The sequence below is a fragment of the Apteryx mantelli genome, chromosome Z, assembly GCF_036417845.1.
Source record: "Apteryx mantelli isolate bAptMan1 chromosome Z, bAptMan1.hap1, whole genome shotgun sequence".
Classification (NCBI taxonomy): domain Eukaryota; kingdom Metazoa; phylum Chordata; class Aves; order Apterygiformes; family Apterygidae; genus Apteryx; species Apteryx mantelli.
This window is the reverse complement of record NC_090020.1, coordinates 269,081-290,130: the sequence shown is the minus strand read 5'-3', so window position 1 is coordinate 290,130 and position 21,050 is coordinate 269,081. Positions and strand designations below refer to the sequence as shown.

The window sequence follows — 21,050 nt, the reverse complement described above, 5'->3', positions numbered from 1 at the left end:
AGCTAAGAGCCTTCCCCCATGCCTCCAAAAGTAACTGAGAGTTTCTGAAATTGCTGAAAAAGCCTAACCTGTATCCAATCTAAAATCATCTGCAAAAGCAGTTTTCAGATCACATCGTAAACACTTTATGTAATCTTGCTCAAAAACACACACTAGCCACAGAGACCAGAGACTCCCAGTGCTTATGAGCCAAAAGGATCAACAACTTGCTGTGAAATCTGCACCCAAATTCCTTCCATAAGCTTTAGCTTACTCCTGCTTGGCTTGCTGCCATATCAACTTACAAACAGGAAAAAAAGTGATGCCAAGCAGAAGATCTACAGAAAGCCTGCACGCACCAAAAATGGGCAGAAGAACCAATTACAGGAGGAGGGATAAAAGGGAAGCTAAAAAGCACTAAAGATGTAAAGCCAGGGCAGGGGGGAACACAATTCAGATGCTGCAAAAATTTGCACATGTTATTAATGAAAGCAGAATTAACCACATACCTAAAAATCAAATCTCCACAGGTGAGAGCCTAAGCAGAGAGTAAATGTAAATCTCAAAAATTCCCACTTTGCAACCTGAACACACCCCAGGGTACCTATGGAAAAAATAAAGAGGGGATGAGTTTTGGCTGTGCTTAAGAAGCTGCAGCACATGTTTCCAGACTCCGTGCCGCGGATCCTGTGCAGGTGCCACCGTACGGCGTTCACACGCTGCTCCACAGATTCTCCAACAGACCCAGCTGCTTTATCTTTACAGCCAATGTTGCTTGCTGCACTTCATGGCTGAACAATCGCTCCCCAGCCTTGCATACATATAAACATCATGCAAATAGTAGTCTGTATGGTATTTGGAAATTTCTAAACTATTTTAGGATACTCTTTTTTTAAAAGGAAATTTGCCAACCATGCAGATAATGAAGTCATATTTTAATGAAATCCACAGAATTCAGATTTAACTCTACTCCTTAACATATAGATTAGCAAAGAAGGTATCACATAACAGAGCTAACCACCTTCCTCTTGCTTTCCTCCCCCCAAAAATCATCCCCTGGAGCACACATAGGTAGGATTCTAGGGAAAAAAAGTGCAATTCCCTTATACACTGACAAATAATAAATAACCTTTAACAACATAAGTAACATTGTTCTATTTGCTACTGGCTACATACCATGTACCTTGCGCTACGGTTTCATTCATCTGAACAAATGAAAACTGAATGAAAGACTTAAGTGAACATTCCTGTTTTTTATGCAATTAAAGCAATGGAATATGTCTGCTTTTAAGCCCATCATTTCCCATTTGGGAACTTCCCAGCAGCTGGTGACCAAGCGCAAATGCTTTCATGCATGAGCTCTGAAATACTGCAATGCTTTACTGAAGGCTAGTTATCAAAAAAAAGGCTCTCGGAGAGATGACAGCCCATTCATTTTCCCTCTGTAGAAGTGACCTCCAACCAAACCGCGTCAGGTGCTGGACAATGCTGCGCTGAACCCAGGTGACCCGTGTGGATGCAGAGTCCGAGCCCACGAGCCATTACAGGAGAAATCGGAGAAATGCCTTGACATATTCCACCACCTACAGACCGAACACAGATGTCCCCCTTTCATGCAAGTCGTGACTGCCGCGGGCTTGCATGGGGGGGAGGAGGTGGCCGTGCTCCTGGGAACGGCTGCCGAGGCGGCCAGAGCCGTGGCAGACGTCTCACCTCAGCAAGGTCTAGGGAGAAGCGCTTTAAGAACGAACACCGGGAGCACGTGCGCCTCTCTGAGGAGCTGGGAAAACAAAAGCAGTGTACATTGTGCATGCTCAAACACTGCCCAAAATACCTATGACTTAGCTATTTCAAAAACCACTTCCTGCTTCTTTCCCTAAATAGAGCAAAGCACTCATTCTTTGCTCTGCGTTACACATCAAGTAACTTGTAAAAGAAAGCTTGATCTTAAGTTGTCAGCACATAAGGACAACAGCCAATATTATTCCCTGCATTACGGGAAAATATTTTCTGCACTCAGGAAGTTCTAACAACCAAATGGATATTTACTGTGCTTCACACACATAAAAAAGGGGGAAAAAAATAGTACTTTAGATGAGGGAGAAAATAGTTCCTTAGAACAAGCATAAAGCAGTGCAACCAGAAGGTGTCTAAAAAAAAAAAGCAAGAGAAAAACAGAAGTGGGAGAAAGCAGAATATTCATGCAAAGGAAGTTCCACTGCAAACTGGTAAAGATGCTTTTCAATATTTTGGTACTCTTCCCTGTTGTTATCCCACCCTCATCCTGCATCACATTCAGATTGACAACTCTTATGTTTAGATGACACATCTCCATCTGAACTTCTGATATGAAGCATATATTATACAGGAAACCACCTAAAATATCCGAGGTGCAAGAACTGTAAGAAAAATAACTGCCATGCTATTGGCTGAAAGAGATTTAAAGCCTATCTTTCTCAAAAGCCACGGGTTAAAAAGACTCTGAGCACATGTGGGTTTCATTTTGCCAAGATAATCTTGTGGGTGGCAAAGGGCTCTGTAAGCAACAAAAATAAATATAAAAAAGCAAGCAAAACCTTTTTTTTTTAAATTGAGTGCAGTTTTCCCAAGTTTTTACAATGTTCACAGTCACATTTATTAGTACTTTTAAAACAATTCCTCATTTCATCCTTTCAGTGACAAGGCAAACACTCTTTCTCACACCACATAAATAAAACTTCTACCACAGAAGTTCAGTTTCCATACCAGTCCCAAAGCATAACCTCCACACGACATGGAGAGTACAAAACCTGTTCTGCTGCGGATCCTGCTCTCTACAGTGACTTTACTTAGGCATGAAATAGTTACAGGCTCGAATGGCACACACGTGCAGCGTCTGTGATGCTAACCTCAGGTGGGCATGAAAATGCAAGTGCTGTAGCATCATCATTTCAAATACAGAAGAATCATGTGGAAGTGTTAGGACATAAAACCAGCTTTTATATATATATATATATATATATATATATATATATAAATATGTAATAATACATATGTATAGAACACCTGCAAAGTTTTTATTACAGAATTAAAATCACCTTCTCATTGCAGGACACCTGCATTTCACTCTGTGACATTACGTTTCTTTGAACTGAGGCCCCACTGCACGGGGGACCCTGTTACTAGTCATTTTAACTGAGACAGGATGATCAGTTTCAAAACCAGACAGACCCTCTCCATAAGCAGCACAACACATGGGCCCTGGCTTGCTTTTCAGCTGCAGACGGGCAAGCCCACCACAGACACCTTCACGGACGCCCGAACGGTGACACCCGCAGAAAACCAGCACCGGGAGAAAGCGATCACTACCAGCCACAGGTGCACGCTCGCGTCTAACGCTTTCTCTTTTGATGAAACCATCTGAATTAACATTTAATCCAGCCCTGGCAAGCTCTAAGGAGGTACAGCACGAGATACAAACTGATTTCTCCCCCACGTCCTAAGCACTTCACAAGCTTTAGCCGAGACAGTGGCTAACAAGAAATCAATTTACAAATCAACCCAAACCAGTCGCCAGCTGCACTGCAGCTCCATGCTGTGTTTTCCCACGTGGGCCCCAAACTCAGGTCCTTTGGACACCTGAAGGATCAGTTCCAGGAGGCCACCCAATTCACATCAATATATAATGAGACTACTTAGCATCTTGATGGATTAGACCAAAAAGATCATTTACACTATTTTATCAGCTGATATTGTGGAACAGAGCATGCATTTTTAAATTAAATGCCTATCTCTGTCTTCTTCCCAATATTAAACAGGAATCTGTACTGTAGAGGCAAAAAAATCCATTTTTATTTTGGAATTTTTCACTCCTGTGCTCCTGCACCCATTACATTTGAAGCATGCCTTCAGCAAGGATAAAGTTGTTTGCAGTGTTACTACTAAAATTCAATGGCATGCATATTAGCTTTAAGAATCTTTTAAATATTTAAAGTCTGGAGAAAGGAAAAATGAACATTTGTTAGCATTCACTTGAGCTGGCTGGTGCTATCAGCATCTCAGTGGCTAACTCTGAAACAACTTCATACAGTATATCCATAGCATAGTACAATTTCATGCCATAAAATTAACTTTTCCAGTCCATACAAGCACTGTTTATTAATTTACTGACGGAAGTAGGAGTGAAATCAATAAAAAATGATCAAATGATACAGAAGTCACAGAGCATGACTTAAAATGAGAGTACACATTATCTGAAAATAATTGTTACAAAGAAGTACACATTTGTTTGTATTTATTTCCCAAAGTAAGCCCATAATTTTGCAATTCCTTTCTATTATGATAACTACTAACTTCTGGAAATTAAAAATCATTCCATATATGTTTGCTAACATTAATTCCATGATTACCAGAAACTATTCAGAGTACACTTACTTGCTGTAAAAACAAAGCCTTCTATATTCATTTTTAATTCAAAACTAGCAAAAACACCACAATCATAATAAATAATTCTGAGAAACTAAAGGTAATTGTGATCTAGTGTCCAAGGTAGACTAGTTCCACCCAAAAAGCCCAGATAGGAACACGCTGCAGGCTCATAATTTTGTGACAATCCTAAGCAAGAAGTACCACCAAACCACTTATTTACTTACGAGCATTACACTTTAACCAAAATCAAATAAAGGTGCAAGACTAGTTTCAGATTTGGGGGTTGTTTTTCCTTTTTTTCCCCCCCTCCATCTACCAAAATCAACGACAACTTTTGAAAACCATCTAGATGTTGAACGTGCTTCACTTGTGATTACTAAGGAGAAATCCTTGCATCTTGTGCTGTTTTAGAGGGTTACGAAGTCGCCTAGGGATCACTGCGACATAAATCAGAGGATGCTGACACTCACCATAAAGCCACAGCAACTGCTTTCCCACTCAAGAACGAAACCACACACACTGCACACCGATAACTGCTCAGGGCACGGCAACTCACATGTGCCCATCTGAAAGAGACAGGGAGTTTTTGTACTTAAATTAGAACTGCTTAGCATGAACTTACACAGCCTTCCACTGCGCTTTAATGGACATAGTGGCGGTTTCTTTACAAACACACCCAACCCTTCACGCCCGGCAGTTTTGCATACATTTGAAAACTGGCACTGATCCTTCGATCGAAGTATTTCCCAAATGGAAATATTTACCAGATGCCAAGTTATCTGCCTAAAAGAGCACCTCCCATCACTCCTTTTAATAATATTTTTGAACAAGACTTAGCTTCATGTGGGTCTTAAACATTAATTTGAGTTTTAAAGTTATTCTGACTAAGATTTAGGAGTATAATGAGGGAGCAGGAGGTGCATGTGCTGGAGGAAAAGGCAGAGCGGGGAAGGGAGGTTGAGGGGGGCAGCAGGAGGGAGCAGGGCTGCTGGGGGGTCAGGGCAGGCACCTGCCCTCGGTGCAGCGGTGCCGGAGCGCACGCATTGTGCCAAGGTGGAGAAGTGTTGGGGTGACAAACGGGTGTGTTTTGACATGGGAAATAGCTGGCACGAGCTCCCAGTTCAGCTGGATTTTCCTTGCGAACACAGTGGATATAGCTGAATAGGGAAGAATTGAAGTTTGAAAATGTTTCTGACCTGCCTGGACGCGATCCTGTGCAATGTGCTCTAGGTGACCCTGCCTGAGCAGGGGGGTTGGACTTAGACGATCTCCAGAGGTCCCTTCCAACCCCAACCCTTCTGTGATTCTGTGATTCTGTGATAATGTTGCTGAAAACAGCAAGCTATATTGATGGATTTTAGCAAAGTTTACCAGCTGACATCCAAAGGGTGATTTACAAAACAAAGTTATTTAAGAGAAAAGCTGCCTTCAGAAATAACATTACACTAAAATATTTGGCGTTAAGTACACTACAAGTTTTCGAGCTGTCTTCCCTCTCCAAGTGCTGCAGTTCCCAGATGCCTCACAAAAAAGTGAAACTGAGAAGGACTAAAATTTTCCGCTACAGCCACACTGTTCTCTTCCATCAGACAACCATGCCTCTGGCTGGTTTTCCCTTTTTCTCCAAGATGTATACACCCCAGTGGAGGTAAAGCACTTTCCTGGAGGTAAAGCACCTCTTAAGGTCAGGCTCAATTTCCTGAATGAAACAAAGATTCAGCTCTTCAGTGCAACATTTCCTAGTCCAATACCCTTTACTGATTTGACAGCCGTGAATAAAGACTTTCTCATCTACTGACACACACAGGGAGAAAAACAAAAAAGAAACAACAAAAAGAAGAACCAGCCACCACTAAACCTTTTTATGCCGGGGGAGGGGAGGACAAGAAGGGCTGCAAATGTTCTCTCAAAATTGCTTGTAAACTGTTCACTAACTCCTAGTATTTGAAGAGCTGCTCATAATACAGTTTTTGTCAAAAGACAGAATATCAGGACTGCCAACGGGAGACTTGCTTTCAAGAACACGGCTAAGAGGATGATCAGCAAAACAATCCAAGTTAGACCCCCCACATCACATATGGGGCGTCACTTGTTCTCTGGTGGCAAGTCCTTGAGTGAAACGGGTAGACTTTCCCAAATCCAGAATAGCTTTTCCCTTTGGAAAAGGTTCCTGTCTAGAAATCCCCTGTTTTTTTCTGTAAATTGTCACATACTATCTCACAATTAGAAGATGAATCAGAGATCATGCTACAAGACAAGGTTTTTTGTGTGTTTGAGATCGTGACTAACAATGAATGTTCACCTGTTACTGCGACTTAAGCGCACGGTAAAACCATTTAACTCGGATATCTGCACAAACTAAATGCTTTTGAGCAAATTGGTTCCGGTTATTCCAACTACTGCAACAGTAAACAAGCTCTCCCAGATGTGGCATCTCTAACAGAAGTAACTTCCACGCTGAGTGTTTCAGCACAGGGTCTGTGTTCATGAACACCAAAATTTCTGAACAAACCCCAAAAGCCCCTGCCCTTTTCAGAGAAGAAAAAATTCAGCCAACCTTCCCCGACCCAGTGGGGAGGTCTTGGCGCACAGTTACAGGCCTGTGACAAATTTGGCATGTGATAACAGTTTTATTTCTTTTTTGCACCAAGGAGTTTCCAAATCCTGGGAAATACAAAAGCTGCTTTTCCCCTGCTGTAGTACACCAGGTCCATTTTTCTACAAGATTAGTAAGTGTAGAATGGTTAGGAGAGGCTTTAAGACCAGGCTTTAAGATGAGGTGATTGTCGATGCCAAGAACGTCCAAGCAATTGTAAAACAACAACAAAGTTTCATCAGGTAAAGTCTAAAACCTTCATTTCTAGATCACTTTTACCTTAAGAAAGGTATTTTATGTGAAAGGCCCACACAGCTGGGGAGAAAAAGTATCCTCAGTGGCCTCCAGCACAGAGGAAAAATTGTTTTTGAGCTATGTAATACAATTCAAAGGTGAAAATTCAAGTTCTGTCTCAACTTTTAATGTGATAATCCCTTAATACCCTGCCAAGCACAAATTTCAAGAGGAAGCTGTGTATGAAACTACTGCATTTCAGAGTAAGATTTATATCAGACTCAACATCCATACTGCAGACTTCTGTAACTCATCCAAGTAACTCCCCAAGACATGAGCATCGCTAAAAATATGTTCTAGGAGAAGGCTAATTAGATAGCTCACTTCCCCACCCTCCAAAGAACGAATTCTCATTCTTTGCCGTTCTCCCTGCACCGCTTCCTAATTACTAACTTGATATATACACATAAACAGTCTAGTTCAACAGCCTAGAGAAAAGAGAAATCCCAGGCCCCAGTGCTGCAGCCACGCCGACACGCGTTCAAACCGGAGCGCGCGGGGAGCCCCCGCGAGCCCGGTGCGTTCAGCGCTCAGCGAGCGCACCGACACCGGCACCGGCACCGAGCGCCCGCCCGGTCCGTGCACCGGCCCCGCGCGCACCGGCCCCGCGCACCGCGCACCGGCCCCGCGGCGGCGGCGGCGAGCGGCGGGGCACGGCCGAGGCGCGGAGGTGACCGGGGTCCCCGCCGAAGTAGCGACAACGACCTTCCCCGCCGCTTGGAGCCGTGCGGGGCAGCCGGCGACCACTAACGCGGCTTTCCCCGGGGACGCGCGGGGGCGGCCGGCGGGGCAGAGCCACGGCAAACGCCCACCTCCGCCAACCCCGACCGCGACGGCCGCGCGGGGGGGCGGCCCCGACGGCGGCTTCCCCCCGGCGCGGCGCGGCGCAGTGCCCCGGGGCGCCGCAGGGGGCGACACCCCGGGGCGGCCCCGAGGGGGCGGCTCGCCGGCCGCAGCGGCACGACCCGCCTGGCGCGGCGCGGCGCTGCGCTGCGCGGTGCGGCCGGTCCCGTCCCGTCCCGTCCCGTCCCGCCCCCCCGTCGCGCTCACCTGGCGGCGGGGCCCGGGCGGCGGCGGGGCTGCCCCGGCCCTGGGTCCGCGCTCGGGGCTCCGGCGGGCTCGGCCCGCGCGGCGGCGGTGGCGGCGGCGGCGGCGGGCAGCGGGCGACGGGCGGCGGCGGGCGGCGAGCGGCGCCGCCGCTGCTCATGGCGGGGCCGAGGGGGCGGCGGCGGCGGCGGGCGCGGGGGGGCTCCGGGAGGCAGCGGGCGGCCGGGGGGGCGGCGGCGGCCTGGGCAGCGGCGGCGGGGGGCGGCGGCGGCGGCGGGGAGGAGGAGGAGGAGGAGGAGGAGGAGGAAGGCAGGAAGGGGGCGGCGGAAGGAGCCACCAATCTGCCGCTCAGCCCGGCGCCGCGGCCCGCCTCGCCGGCCTGCCCGAGCCGCCCCGGGCGCTCCCGGCGGCGGGCGGAGGCGGCGGGGCGCCCGTCGGGCCGCGCCGGGCCGGCGGCCACCGGCATCGCTCCGCGCCGCCCGGGCCGCGCTGGCGGCGGCGGCCCGGCCCGGCCCGGCCCGGCGGCGCGGGGGGAACAAAGGCGGCGCCGCGGGCGGCGGTGCGCGGTCCGCCCCGCCGCGGGTGCGCGCCCGCGTCCGTCCCGCCGCGCCGCCGCCGCCGCGGAGGAGGCGCTGCCGCCACCGCGCTCCGCCGAGGAGGAGGAGGAGGAGGTCCCCGCCCGCCGGCTTCCTCCTCGCCCGCGGCGGCGGAGCGCCGGGCTCCTGCGCCGCGCGGCCCCCGCCCCGCTCTGCCGCCGGGTCGCAGCCGGGCGGGGGCCCCTTCCCTCGCCGCGGCGGCCGCTGCTAGACCCCTTCCCCGGTGCCGTGGCCAGGCGGCCGTGCTGCGCCGCCCGGGAAGTTGGATAGGCCGGAGAAGTCTGCAATTCCTCCCAAGTGCGCTGCCAGGTAAGCGTTTTCCCAGGCTGCTTCTCGTGCCTTGGAAGACACCAGGAATGCATCTAAGGGTGTCTCTTGCAAGGAGGAAAGGCATCTGTCTGTGCCTGTCTTTCTCTGTGTTTAAATAAATATCTGCACTTTCATGTCACTGAAACTGTTTTTCAGTTTTCAAAAAAAGAATACTGGGGTGTGTATTACTGAAGAAAATTCTCTGCGTTGTATGTCTCCATCTAGGTGATAAATTTCACTATGTCATGTGTTGAAGAGCAGCAGCTATGGGAGCTTTAATGTGCAGACAGAGAATTCACTTAGTTTTACACATCACAGCAGTGCCACCTTCTCCATGTGTCTCCTATACGATGTAGTGGGTGGCAGAGGTTTCCGCAGCTCATAGGCTTATCGGCATCACCCACCTGTGACACGCTTTTCCCTCACTCCTTCATGTGGTTTGAACTGAGGTTTTCACCCCTTGTGGGAAGAGGTCACCACACCTCCCTGGAGAGGCAGCGCCTCTGAGGATGGCAGCCCAGTGCCTGCATGATTTGTTTCCCAGCTGTTATCTAAGGCCATTCAAGGCCTTTCTGCATTTGTTTACTGAACTCCACACACCTATACCTCCAAAATTCAGCAAACAACTACTAGCTTGTGATTTCCCCCCCTGGAATATAAGGGTCAAAAGTACTCTCCCTTCACGTCCCCAGCTTCACCTCTGTGGGGAGACTGCACCTCCTCTTCACTATCTTGCAACCACCTGCAGCCTGCATGGCGCTCCTGGCAGCCCGGAGATGGCAGAAAGAAACGGACACAGACAGCCACCATTGATTATGATGATGCATTTTTCACTCAGTTCCTGAGTGAACGGTTCCCATACTGGAGATATTGCATAACATCGAGTCGGGGCACAGAATCCTCCAAAACTTTGCAGTAGTTGAGTATTAGGGGATTTTGGTACAGCGCGCGGGACAAGGTCTGAAAATAGCATTATTCATTCAACTAAAATAAGCTTTCTTATTTTGTTACATGTAGCTTGTCTTCTCCAGATAAGCAAAGAAAGGGTGTTTCTGCATAATGAGGCTGCTTCAGCCATTAACATGCACTGCAGGCCGGCTGGAAGATCGGGAAGGCTGACTCTGTGAGGTGAGGGTCTGCAGTTTTAGAGACATGTAACTTGGCAACTCTGGTGCATTGTGTTTTATTTGCTTCTGGAGTTTGGTGTCCCATTTTCCTGTAAAGTTGGTTCTAAATTAAAACCAAGACTCTTCAAGACAATATTATTACAAGAACTAGACCTAGCTCTTTTCCAGGTGTCTTTCTACTTAGGTAGGACAAGAAGAGTTAGTATCTTCAGCCTAATATCTTATTAGGCTAATCACTGTAGTTGGAAAACAGACAAGCTTTTGTCAGGGTTCAGAAAGCCTTCTTCAGGTCTGCTTCAGGTCTTCAGGCCTGGTTTTCCTTCTTCAGAGTTTAAAACATCTTGTACATTCCCTCAATTTCCATAAACGGAAATACACTGACTGATGTCCAGGGTTAAACTCACTGATACTTTATATCAAACGGATCTAAGGAATAGCTGTAACCAGTGAGGTGTTTTCTTTTTCTCTGTTACGGCTTTTATTTTGTTTTAAAGATTACAAACTTGAAACATGGCAATGATCAGAAAGCCACTGCACTCAGTATTGCAGATTTCACTTCAGGTGAACTCAAAGCTCATTGGTCTGCGTTCAGGCAATCACTACAAGAACGTATCACTCCAATGCAGGTTCTGTTGCAGATTTGGAGTACTTCTTTTCCCCAACCTCATGACTAATCCTGCTTGGGAAACAACACAAAAGTCAGTGTGCTCACTATTTTAATTTTGCATTTTACTTTTTTTTGTTTAATTTTTATATTAAAGTAAAATAATTTAGTACTTGTATCCTATCAATAAATAAAAATCTCCAAGTGGCCTATCATAGTCAAGCATACAGTATAGTTCTCAGGGTTCTTAACTGTCATCCAGTGTTGAAAACAGTGGTATTAGATATATTGTTTCATTAAGATTTGAACCAGCCAAACCTTCACTGTACCTAGGGCATCTCTTTAAACCCTGATAACAGCTGAAGTGGTGCTTAAGGCCTTGTGTAAGCCAGACGTTGCAATAGGATGATTTTCACCCTGAATACTTCATTATCTCTGTTTTGTCCTCCCTAGGGCTGCCGAAAGGCTTCCCAGTGCCTAACTGAGAGTGGGGCATGAATAAAAGGATTAGTCCAAATAAGACTGACACAATGGCAGTAGATTTTAAAAAACTGATTCAACAGAGAGTTGTGTCAGATGCTTTCAAAATATGGCCATGAACCTGCCACTCAACAGAAAGCTGATCTTTGTGTTTAAAAAGTATTCTCTTAACTTCACAGGCAAATAAACACGTTTATCTGCAAATTCCCTCTACGGAAAGTGCACATCCAGCTTCCGGCGCCCATTAATTTGTCATTCAAGTAGTTGAGAAAAACATGTGAAACCAACAGGACTCAAAACAACAGCTCTGATTTATATTGTTGAATGCAGCAATGCAGCTGTTGTCTCCCCTGCGACATACTTGCAGTGGCACTCGCCCCGTGCCTGCTGCCGGTGCCTCTCCTGCCACCCGCCCTCACTGTCTGCGGGGCAGCGCCCCTGCCGTGAGTCGGTGGGGGCCTGTCAGGCCGCATGCTTGGTGCCTCCTCTGAGCATCCCACTCAGCCCTAGCTCAAAGAGTGAGGGAGACAGCGAGCAAGCGAGCAGGCGAGCAGGCAGCAGCACTGCACCTATGGGAGGGGAGAGCAGGTCTGTTGCCGAGCCCTCCGCTGGGGCACTGCTAGTCTCAGTGAAAAACGAGAAGGCAGCATGCAGAAGATGGGGGCACATCTCCCAGGAAACAAGCATCAGTGTTTGTAATGCACAAAAATGTGTTCAGCTCCTGGGTTCCTCCCGCAAGATGACATTTTCCAAGCAAGGCTGCACACAGAAATCCTGGAGCTTTCAGACAGGCCCTCCCATTTCCTTCCACAGACCAGACATTAATTACTTGGAAGTTACAATGTGACTGGGCTCCCCCTTCATAAACAGTTATTTCTAAGCTCTGCAGTAGATTGCATGTGAGTTGCAAACATCTCAACCTGGGCAAAGCTCAGCCAGGAGGGGAAAGAAGAAAACCCAGGAAGCGGAGCACACATCGTAGCTGAAGAACATGTGACATTACTTGCTTATTTGTAAACAAACGGGAGCAAGGAGCATAAACGAAAGGAGAAGGGCTTTGTCTGTGCATGAGAGGAACTAGCTGTACTGTTGGTGGTTCTTACAGGACATGCTTGTTTCCTCCTATCTTTTCATTTCTCATGTGTCACCCTTGAGAAACTTTACCAGTATATCCCTCTGGACCCTGAACAGTCACACAGAGCAGCAGAGAATTTAGCAGTCAGAGTAGCTTTGACAGTACAGAAGGAATGATGTTATAGGGGAAATATCCCAGACGGTGGACCTCAGAGATACAAGAATGTTAAGCACAATGGGGTCTCATGTTATTATATTTGTAGTGGGGCATGTTGGAGAAAACTCAGGTGACTGCAAGACTTCATTGTGCTAGGTTCATCTGCACAAACAATAGCCGTAGGCCTGAAGACCTTGCAATCCAGAGGTGTAGGAGAAAGGGGAAGAAGGGAAGGGGAGGCACAGAAGAGTGCAATGATCTGCCTGTGGAGACGTGGCATCCTGGTTGCAGGACTCAAATTCTTAGTCTTGAGTTTGGAAAGACCCTGGGCAGAGCCTCTCTTGCACAAGCCATCTTGACTGGTGGGCTCATGCACAGGTACAAGGGGAGCACAGGATCTGGGGTGGTGCCAGGAGAGCAGGGATGATGGGAAGGCCATCCCACTGGAGATGCCCATGCTCTTGAGAAACTTTTCCAAGGCATGGTTTGCACCTCACATAAATATGTTGGAGTATTTATTTTAACACATTTGTTTTAACACACTCTTAATCTCACATGCCATCTCAGAGGCACTTCGTCTTTCTTCTTCCCTCTGCCTCAAAGCCAGCCCATCTGCATGGACTGTGACCTGCCTTTATAGCCACAAGGGGTGTCTGGGAGGTTGAAGCTGGACCCACTTCCTCTCAAAGGATCAAGCATGGTGTGATGCAGTTGTTATATATTTGACACATTCTCTCTCACCTCTCACCTGCTCTCTTCCAAATATTGAACAGAACTGGAGCAACCTTAGCTTGAGTTTATACTATAATTGAGTTTAAATATAATTCATCTCCAAGTAGTGTACAAGGAAGGGCATCCTCTGTAAGAGGCTTATGGATGTGTGTCAAACTGCACCAGGGAGTTCTTGGGAAAAATTATCACTTAGTTGTACTTGCAGATGTGTATTTTAAAGCTGATATACATGCAACATACAGGTACTTAATGGTTTTGCATTAGTTTTTTTCTCTCTCTTCATGTTCAGATTTGTCTTGAACAGTTTGGACTTTTTAAAATAACAAAGGTGTGTGGGGGGGGGGAGTTTTTTCCCAGCTCCTGTTGATTCTGATACTTCAACAAAATCTTCCTTTTTCCAAGGTATTAGTCATGTAATCATTGATTTTAAGTATAGGGTAACACAGCAAAAAGGGTTTTAAAAATTCCAAATAAAAATCTTTTCCCTCTTCAGTTATTCTTTAATTTTAGAGTGAATTCAGGTCATGGCCTCTAAGACTATCCAGCCTGAGCATGAAAAGCCACATTGTAAATTGCTTTCTGAGCTGGTGTGTTCCCTTGGGAATGCAAGCTCCCATATGTGCTACTGGGATTTCTGGGAGAATTCACCATGGTTTTATCAGCAAGGTCAGCTGGGGTCTCTGTGACATGAGAGATGCCTCTGTCCTGCTGGGCACTTGGGAAAACATACAGAAAGGCATTTGCAGACCTTTGGCATTGAAGTGAGCTAGCTTGTTAGGTAGCTGTGCTAACAGTGTGGATGTAAGCCGTATTTGGACTTTAAACAGCAGCTTCAAGATGGCTCAGCTGGTCTTGCTGTGAAACATCATCATGTTTAGAGGAGAGGACTTTGTGAATGGGAAGAAGCTTAGGGACAACACCAAAGAAAGGCTTGAGTTTACAGTGCAGTAACCTGCTCTTGATTTTATCTTCAGGCCTCTGAAGTCATCGATCATTTCAACAGCCGGTTCCCATCACAGGCCTGGCTGATGCTAGCAGGTTTGCTGCAGGGTAGCTGTCATATTTTCAGCGACAGGGTTGAGCATGATGTGCACATCGCTACTGCTGGGTCAGTACTTCTAAGCAGAAGGTGGGCTAGCCGATGCAGTGTGAGAAACACCAGCTCTTGTTTACATTGCAGCCCATAAAATCAGCAAGACTGCCACTGTGACACTCAGGCCACACGCCTGCTAAATAATATGACAAACTTGTCAAGTATAGACAGGACCGTGGTGGCTTTGAAACTACATACAACATGAGTTACTAACAGGAAAACGTGTAGGGAAAAAAGCTCTCTTTTTGAACACTTCTTCAGGAAATCACAACAAGAAAGCTTGTAGGTCTTTATGAATCATAAAGTGGTTACAAGACCAAATTATCTCCTTTGCAGGTGTGATTTCACTGCAGATAACAGGACGGTACATCATTATGAGGCTTGATCTCATTCTTCATTGCCCTAATGCCACTTTGTTCGAAGTACTTCTATCTGCTGTTCTTCAGAAAAATGACCTTTGAAGCATGCTGATTAGCTATTCAGATTGAAAGCTAGAGAGGGACAAATACAGAAGGTCAAATAAATAGGAGGAACATGGAGGACCTGATAATGGCTTATTAGATGAGAGGCATACCCTGTTGCAGAGGTTGCTGTGAAGAGCCTTGCTGATCTCATTGGACAACTCACTTGTATAAAGCTGTAAATTCACTTGCCAAGTCAGAATCTTATGCTTATGTTGCTTTCTCATGTCTTCTACAGTTGGCAAGTGTGCTGGATCAGGTGAAAAGTGTGCACCTATGGAAGTCTTTGCATAGGTGATGTGACAGTAGGAACCTCTGCATCTGATCAGCAGCTTCTCTTGGACACGGACGGGTAGCAATTGGTTGCTGTCCTGGGAGGCATGATAGGACTAGTATGACTGTAGCATGGGCTCTGCATTGCCCCACATCTTCCGCAATGTATAGACAAATGCTGCAGAGACCCCGGAGGCCTGGCAGGTTTCTCTGATGGAAGATGTGGCCCCAGTGCTCCACCATCCACCTTGAATACTTAGTGATTTGCTAGAGAGCTTTATGGGCCCTCTCTGACCTGGAGCACTGAAAGACTTAGGATGGAAGTATCTGAGATCAGCAGACAGCGATGGGTGTGAACATGATGAAGACATACTATAAGCAAAGGGCTGTGCAGCTGCTTCCAACCTGCCTGACGGGGTTTATCCAGCTGGCACTGGGCAGCACAGTGAGGAATGGGAGCAGGTCTGCTTGTCTTGTCCCCTCTCTCACTAACTAAAAGTATTGATAAAGTGAAGGTCACAGATGCACTGTCCACTTTTGCTTCAAAAGTGAGGTAGGAAAGCAGAATATTGCCTGCCAAGAGCCCCAGTCCTGTTCACTTGCAGGCATGCATCTGGGTGAGAAACTGCCTGAACTGGCTGAGTTAATGAGTTAACCAGTGTCCCAGCCTCCTTGTGGCTGTTGCTTCCCTGTTGTTCACTGGAGTTGGATTAAATCTGCCCATCTGTAGCCAACAGTGCACATGCATTTGGGGTGATGTCAGTGTTCATTCCAGGTTTAGTCCTGTTCCTGCTGGAGCCAACAGACATTTTGCAGCTAGCATCATGGGGAGTCGCGTTGGGCCTTATGCACCGCTGGTGGTACAACGTGGCCCTGGGGCAGAAGATGCAGTGAAGCAACAGCATGAACAAGGCTGCAACGTCCTTTCTCAGTCAGCCCCATGCTGGGTCATACTGCACATACAGCTCACTCTGGGAAGGGACTGGGGCAGTGTCGCATCCTCATCTATGTTTTGTGGCCTGCTGCTTGCTTATTGCTCACTCCTCTTCTGCACATAGGAGAAACTGTCCTGTCAGCTTGGATGGGCCCAAAGTTCATGAGAAGGGCCAATCTTTCCCATGGAGCATGCATCCCACACATTACTGGGACCACCTGTGTGTGTGTGGAGAGTTGAAGGAAGGTTAATGAAACATTACAATTGTACTAGGGCATGGGCCATATGCTGGTGTACACTCAGTGTGACCCATGGTGGAAGATTCTAATCTGGTGCGGTTGTGCAAGGCCTGATAAACTTCAAGAGACTGCTGTACCCCAGGTACCAGTGAGACAGCCACAACTGCCTGCACGACCAACGAGGTGGAGACACAGCAAGTCTAGGATCCTTGCCTCTTCTTAAGAGGCCTCCATAGCAAAATGAAGATGTAGCATAGTAGGTGCTCCTACTATCATGCTGGCTTAATGCAGTCCTGTCAGCAGCAGCAGGGACAACACAACACTATCAGCTTTAGCACACACTTGCAACCAGAAGATTGCAGCCCTGGAAAGGCATTTCTCTGCTTACTAATGCATGCTGAAGACTGACTGTTGCATCCTCACTGCTGTTTTTGTGCAAATGAACGTGACGCACCTGTGTCAGAAAGTGCTACACTCTCGCCCTCACTCTGCCCACACATCATGTTGGCCGGTTGTTGCTCTCTGGACCTCTGCATGTGTGTTTCTGAGCAACCTTGGATTACAGTATACTTCGAAGAAAAAGCAGTGAAAGGGCTGGGTCTCCATGCTCTTTTGTACCTTTTTCACTGCATCTCTACATTGAAAGCTATGCTCGCTTATTAGTAGGAAAACAGTGCCTTCATCCCCAGGTTTTATCTATCTCTGAAGCCTGCCTGGATAGATGAGCCTCTGCACACCATCACACAGAAGTTATATAGATAGATGAGAACCAGCTTTGTCCAACAGGTACAAGTCTGTGCATGGATGGCCAGTAGCTAGAATATCTACAAAAGAAAAAAAAAAGTGAGTTTTAGTGGAAGCAGGAAATCTCATGCTTCAATTCTAACCCAGTTTCCAAAGGCATAAAATCCTGTCCAACGCATAGATTAGCCTACAGCTGCTGACTGGGGACTTTCTTGCATCATCTTCTGAAGCACCTGGTTTTGGCTTTTGTCAGAGAAGGGATCCCAGGGAAAGTGGACCCTGTGCCAGGGACAGTCTGGCCATTTTAAGCCTCCTAAAAATAGGTATACGGATTCAGTTTGCATATGTATTTCTGGTATATCTATACTACATTTATGGCTGTATAAAGAACCCTTGCAGCTGATGCAAAACCCAACATAAACTGCAAGCAGCTACACTGACTTTTGCACTGCTTGAGCCAGAGGAGATTAAGGCAGCTCAGTGGCAGAGCCAGCACATCAATTAGGCTTCTGCACAATTCTGGTGCTTGGTGTGATTCCTCTCCCACATCTGTCTCTAGCTCTAGGCCAGTTACCTACCTGTATTTAATGCCAAGTGTCTACTCTGTACAACACATTCATGTCTGGCTTCCAGATACAGAATTGGGTCTCAGACTAGCTCAGCACTAAAGCAGACATAAGTTTCATAAGAAACAGTATAACATAAAACTTGATTATGCTTAGATTAGGAAATACTAGAAAAGGAAACATGCTTTAGAGAAAGCATGAAATCTCATATTTCAGTATCTAAGGCAGCCTCTTAAAGGTTAAGGAGTGACCGCACTTGACGAGCAGGCAATCTAAAAGATCATTTTACTATAGAGAGGACTTCAGTGATGAAAATGAATGTCCTGTCACATCATCATGCCATTACGCACCACACATGAACAGTTCTGCTCCCTCTCATTTATTATCTGAGAAAGGTTCTGCAAAATTAAACAGAAAATTCTTCTCATACATCAAAACTATATGAAGTTGCTGGTATATTTCGTCATTAGAATATTTCTGATAAGACTTCTACTCCAAAAAATGATCAGGAGAGCCAGCCAGCAGAGCCAGACCCAGTCAAAAATCCCCAACATATTCCATTATTGTGTTGTTCTTGTTTGAAAACTTTCCCCGGCAAAGTGGAAAAGGATGGATTTTAATTCTGCTTCAAATTGGTTTATTTTGCTTTGTTTTTCAGTACAAACAAGGAGATGTTCAAACCTTTAGTACTTACATTTTGAGTTTTTCTTTACTTTTGTCCTGCCTTTCACTCCCCCCCCACCCCCCATTTCCCATTTTCTGTCACTCAGTGAAGTAAAAATAATGTTGGGCAGGTTTTAGAGACAAGCTGAATTTTTCATTTTCTCACGTCAGGTTTCTAAAACCATCAGGTTTCTAAAGTTAAAGAGATTTTGTAACCTCTAGTTGCAAAAATATTAACCAGTCTTCAATCTTGATCTTTCCTTTCCACAGATTCTGTTGGAAACCAAAGAAAAAGTAAAATGAAAATCAACAGAAATTCAAAAATCACAGTTTTCTAAATTTTAGAATAGAGACACTCTTATAAAATTTAAAACAGACAAGTATTTAATTTGAAAGGAAAGGAAACAAAAATGTGTTGATCTTTTTCCATCAAGAGATTGTCATTAAAATGTCAACAATTTTTTTCAAAAAATATTTTTGATTAAACTCTTATTTGCAATTAAAATGTTAACCAGCTACATTGCAAAGGGGCAAAACAGGTAGCCTGGAGCATTTCAAGTGAAGTTTTCAATTTACATTTGAAAACACCCACATTGTTTAACTGTGCTCTGCGGCTCCGTGCACAAAGACTACCCTTTCCAATCCATCAAACCCTGACTTCCTTAGATGCCAAGTGCTCTGGAAGGCTGAACACTTTCTTTTGCTCTGGTGTTAGGAAGACAATGAATTAAAGGGTTTAGCAGAGGGGAACACTTTTGCAATGATTCTATCTGGTTATATATGCCTAACAGCTGGCAGGGTGTTTGATCTCAGGCTAATTGATCTACCCTTTTTATTACATATTTAACAGACTAGCAAGGCCTCTTAGTCTTGGTGGGCTCCCTTATTTAGAGAGTAATATGGATCTCAGTAAATAATTATAACCATTGTATATGTTCAGCCTGTGTGACTTTTTTTTTTTCTGATTAGGGAAAATTTAAAAAGCAAAACAAAGCCAAGAAGGAATACAGATAATGCCTCCCCCAGAGGTACAGATCACATCTTCTCTACAGCATGTGTCCTTACCTTGGCTGGAAAAGAGATATGAAAAGAGAGTTTGGGAGCATGAGATGCAACTACATTAAGAAAAGAAGTAATGCTTACTCCCAGTGAGATGGGTTGGCAACATCCAGCCTAAGCTGACCTCTTTGCTGTGTTGAAGTTTAGCTGGGGAGACCTCAAGACCTCAGTTCTGCACTGGGATTAATGTCCTGACCTCATCAGGAGCAGGGACCAATCCTTGGAGTGCTGCACAAGTCACATTTTAATATATCTAGAGAAGGCACCCCAGCTACTGGATCAACACATCCTGAGTTCGCTGCATTTGAAGAAAGCAAATTTAGTCTTTTTCGTTCTTGACTTTGCATGCCTTCCCAGCAATGTTTCCACAGTGTTTGGCAGTGAGAGGCTACGAAGGGACACTTTTCTGCCGAACTTTTTCCCTCCACCCTTGCTCAGCCTAATGGTGTCAGCAGTAATCTCTGGACTGGTTTCGGGGGTGGGGGATCATTTCAGACTCCTAATGCTTTTCTGATAAAGACATTTCACACACAAATCTGCCTTTTCCTTATCATCAGTGCTTGTATTATCCTCATGGCAACTGCTCTGCTGGAGCACTAACAGATTTCTCCATGGTTTGTCCCCATTCTTTATCAGCTGACCATCTGTAAGCCATGAAAAAAAAAAAGTCCCTGCTTACTAATTCCCTGGAGAGAAAGCCTTTTCCTTTGTCTCCAGGAAGCCTGATGCCTGACCTCCCATCATGACCTCATACAGTAAACAAGGTTTGAGACAAAGTGCTCAGTGGTCTCCAGTACAATCCCACGTTGAGTTGATTGTCAGGGATGCAGACTCTCTTTTAAATGAGATGGGCTAGCATAACAGCATGAGAGAATGCTTTTGTTTCATCTGCAATGCCTGCAGACTCCTCTCCATTTAGCTAGAAGGGACACATGAATTCTTCTGCCACACTGAGCAGCCACTCTCCTCATAACCTTGTTTATAAAAGAAATAAAATGAAACAAAAAACTCAGGACCAAACCATTCCAGGATGAGGGGTTATTTTCTTCTTTTTTTCCACATATATATAGTTCTTAAGGTTCACAGAGATTAAAAATACATGCTCAAAAATTCAGCATTTTAGGCTACGTCATAACACATTTATGTTCAGGTTGGTATTGCAGGACCAAATCCTTGCTGTGTTAATCAGTTGAGTAATCTTCCTTAAACAGCGTGGAAGGTCTTGTAGACTAGGAAGGAGCAGGCATGTCTTAAATCTTAATTTGTCTTAATCTTAATCTGTTCCACATGATGATATCCTAAGCAAGCTCAGGAGATGTGGGCCAAATGGAACAATTCTAAGTCTCATAAAAAACAAGTCTGAATATTATCATCAGGGATGAGCTACCAATGGATCATTTTCAAAATGGGACTATATTCTCAGTTTGGCATTATTCAGTAGTTTCACTCATTCCTTGGCTGAATCAGCAGGCAGTACTGGGCAGGACTGGAAGGGAGAGTGGTCTCAAGCAGGCTTGGAGTTCCCAAAAGATTGTGACAAATTGGAGAAGTGGTCTGAAAAACTTTGGATGGTGGAGATGGGCATAGAAGTCTACAGTTAGGCAAGGAAAATTAAC

At 45.8% G+C, this 21,050-nt stretch overlaps 1 protein-coding gene and 1 long non-coding RNA gene across 2 annotated transcripts in view; one reads left to right on the top strand and one right to left on the bottom strand.

Annotated features, from left to right (window-relative positions):
• The window catches only part of RNF38 (ring finger protein 38), a 144,721-nt gene extending 136,353 nt beyond the window's left edge, over positions 1-8,368 (bottom strand). The window contains exon 1 of the mRNA XM_067316521.1: positions 8,327-8,368. The gene's annotated coding sequence lies outside the window, so the exon portion shown is untranslated. The remainder of the gene's footprint in view (positions 1-8,326) is intronic.
• A 653-nt stretch (positions 8,369-9,021) lies between these two features.
• On the top strand, positions 9,022-20,358 carry LOC106487480 (uncharacterized). The gene is made up of 3 exons (XR_001293077.2): positions 9,022-9,228; positions 10,246-10,356; positions 19,345-20,358. It is a non-coding gene; the product is annotated as an uncharacterized lncRNA (long non-coding RNA).
• The last annotated feature ends 692 nt before the right edge of the window (positions 20,359-21,050 follow it).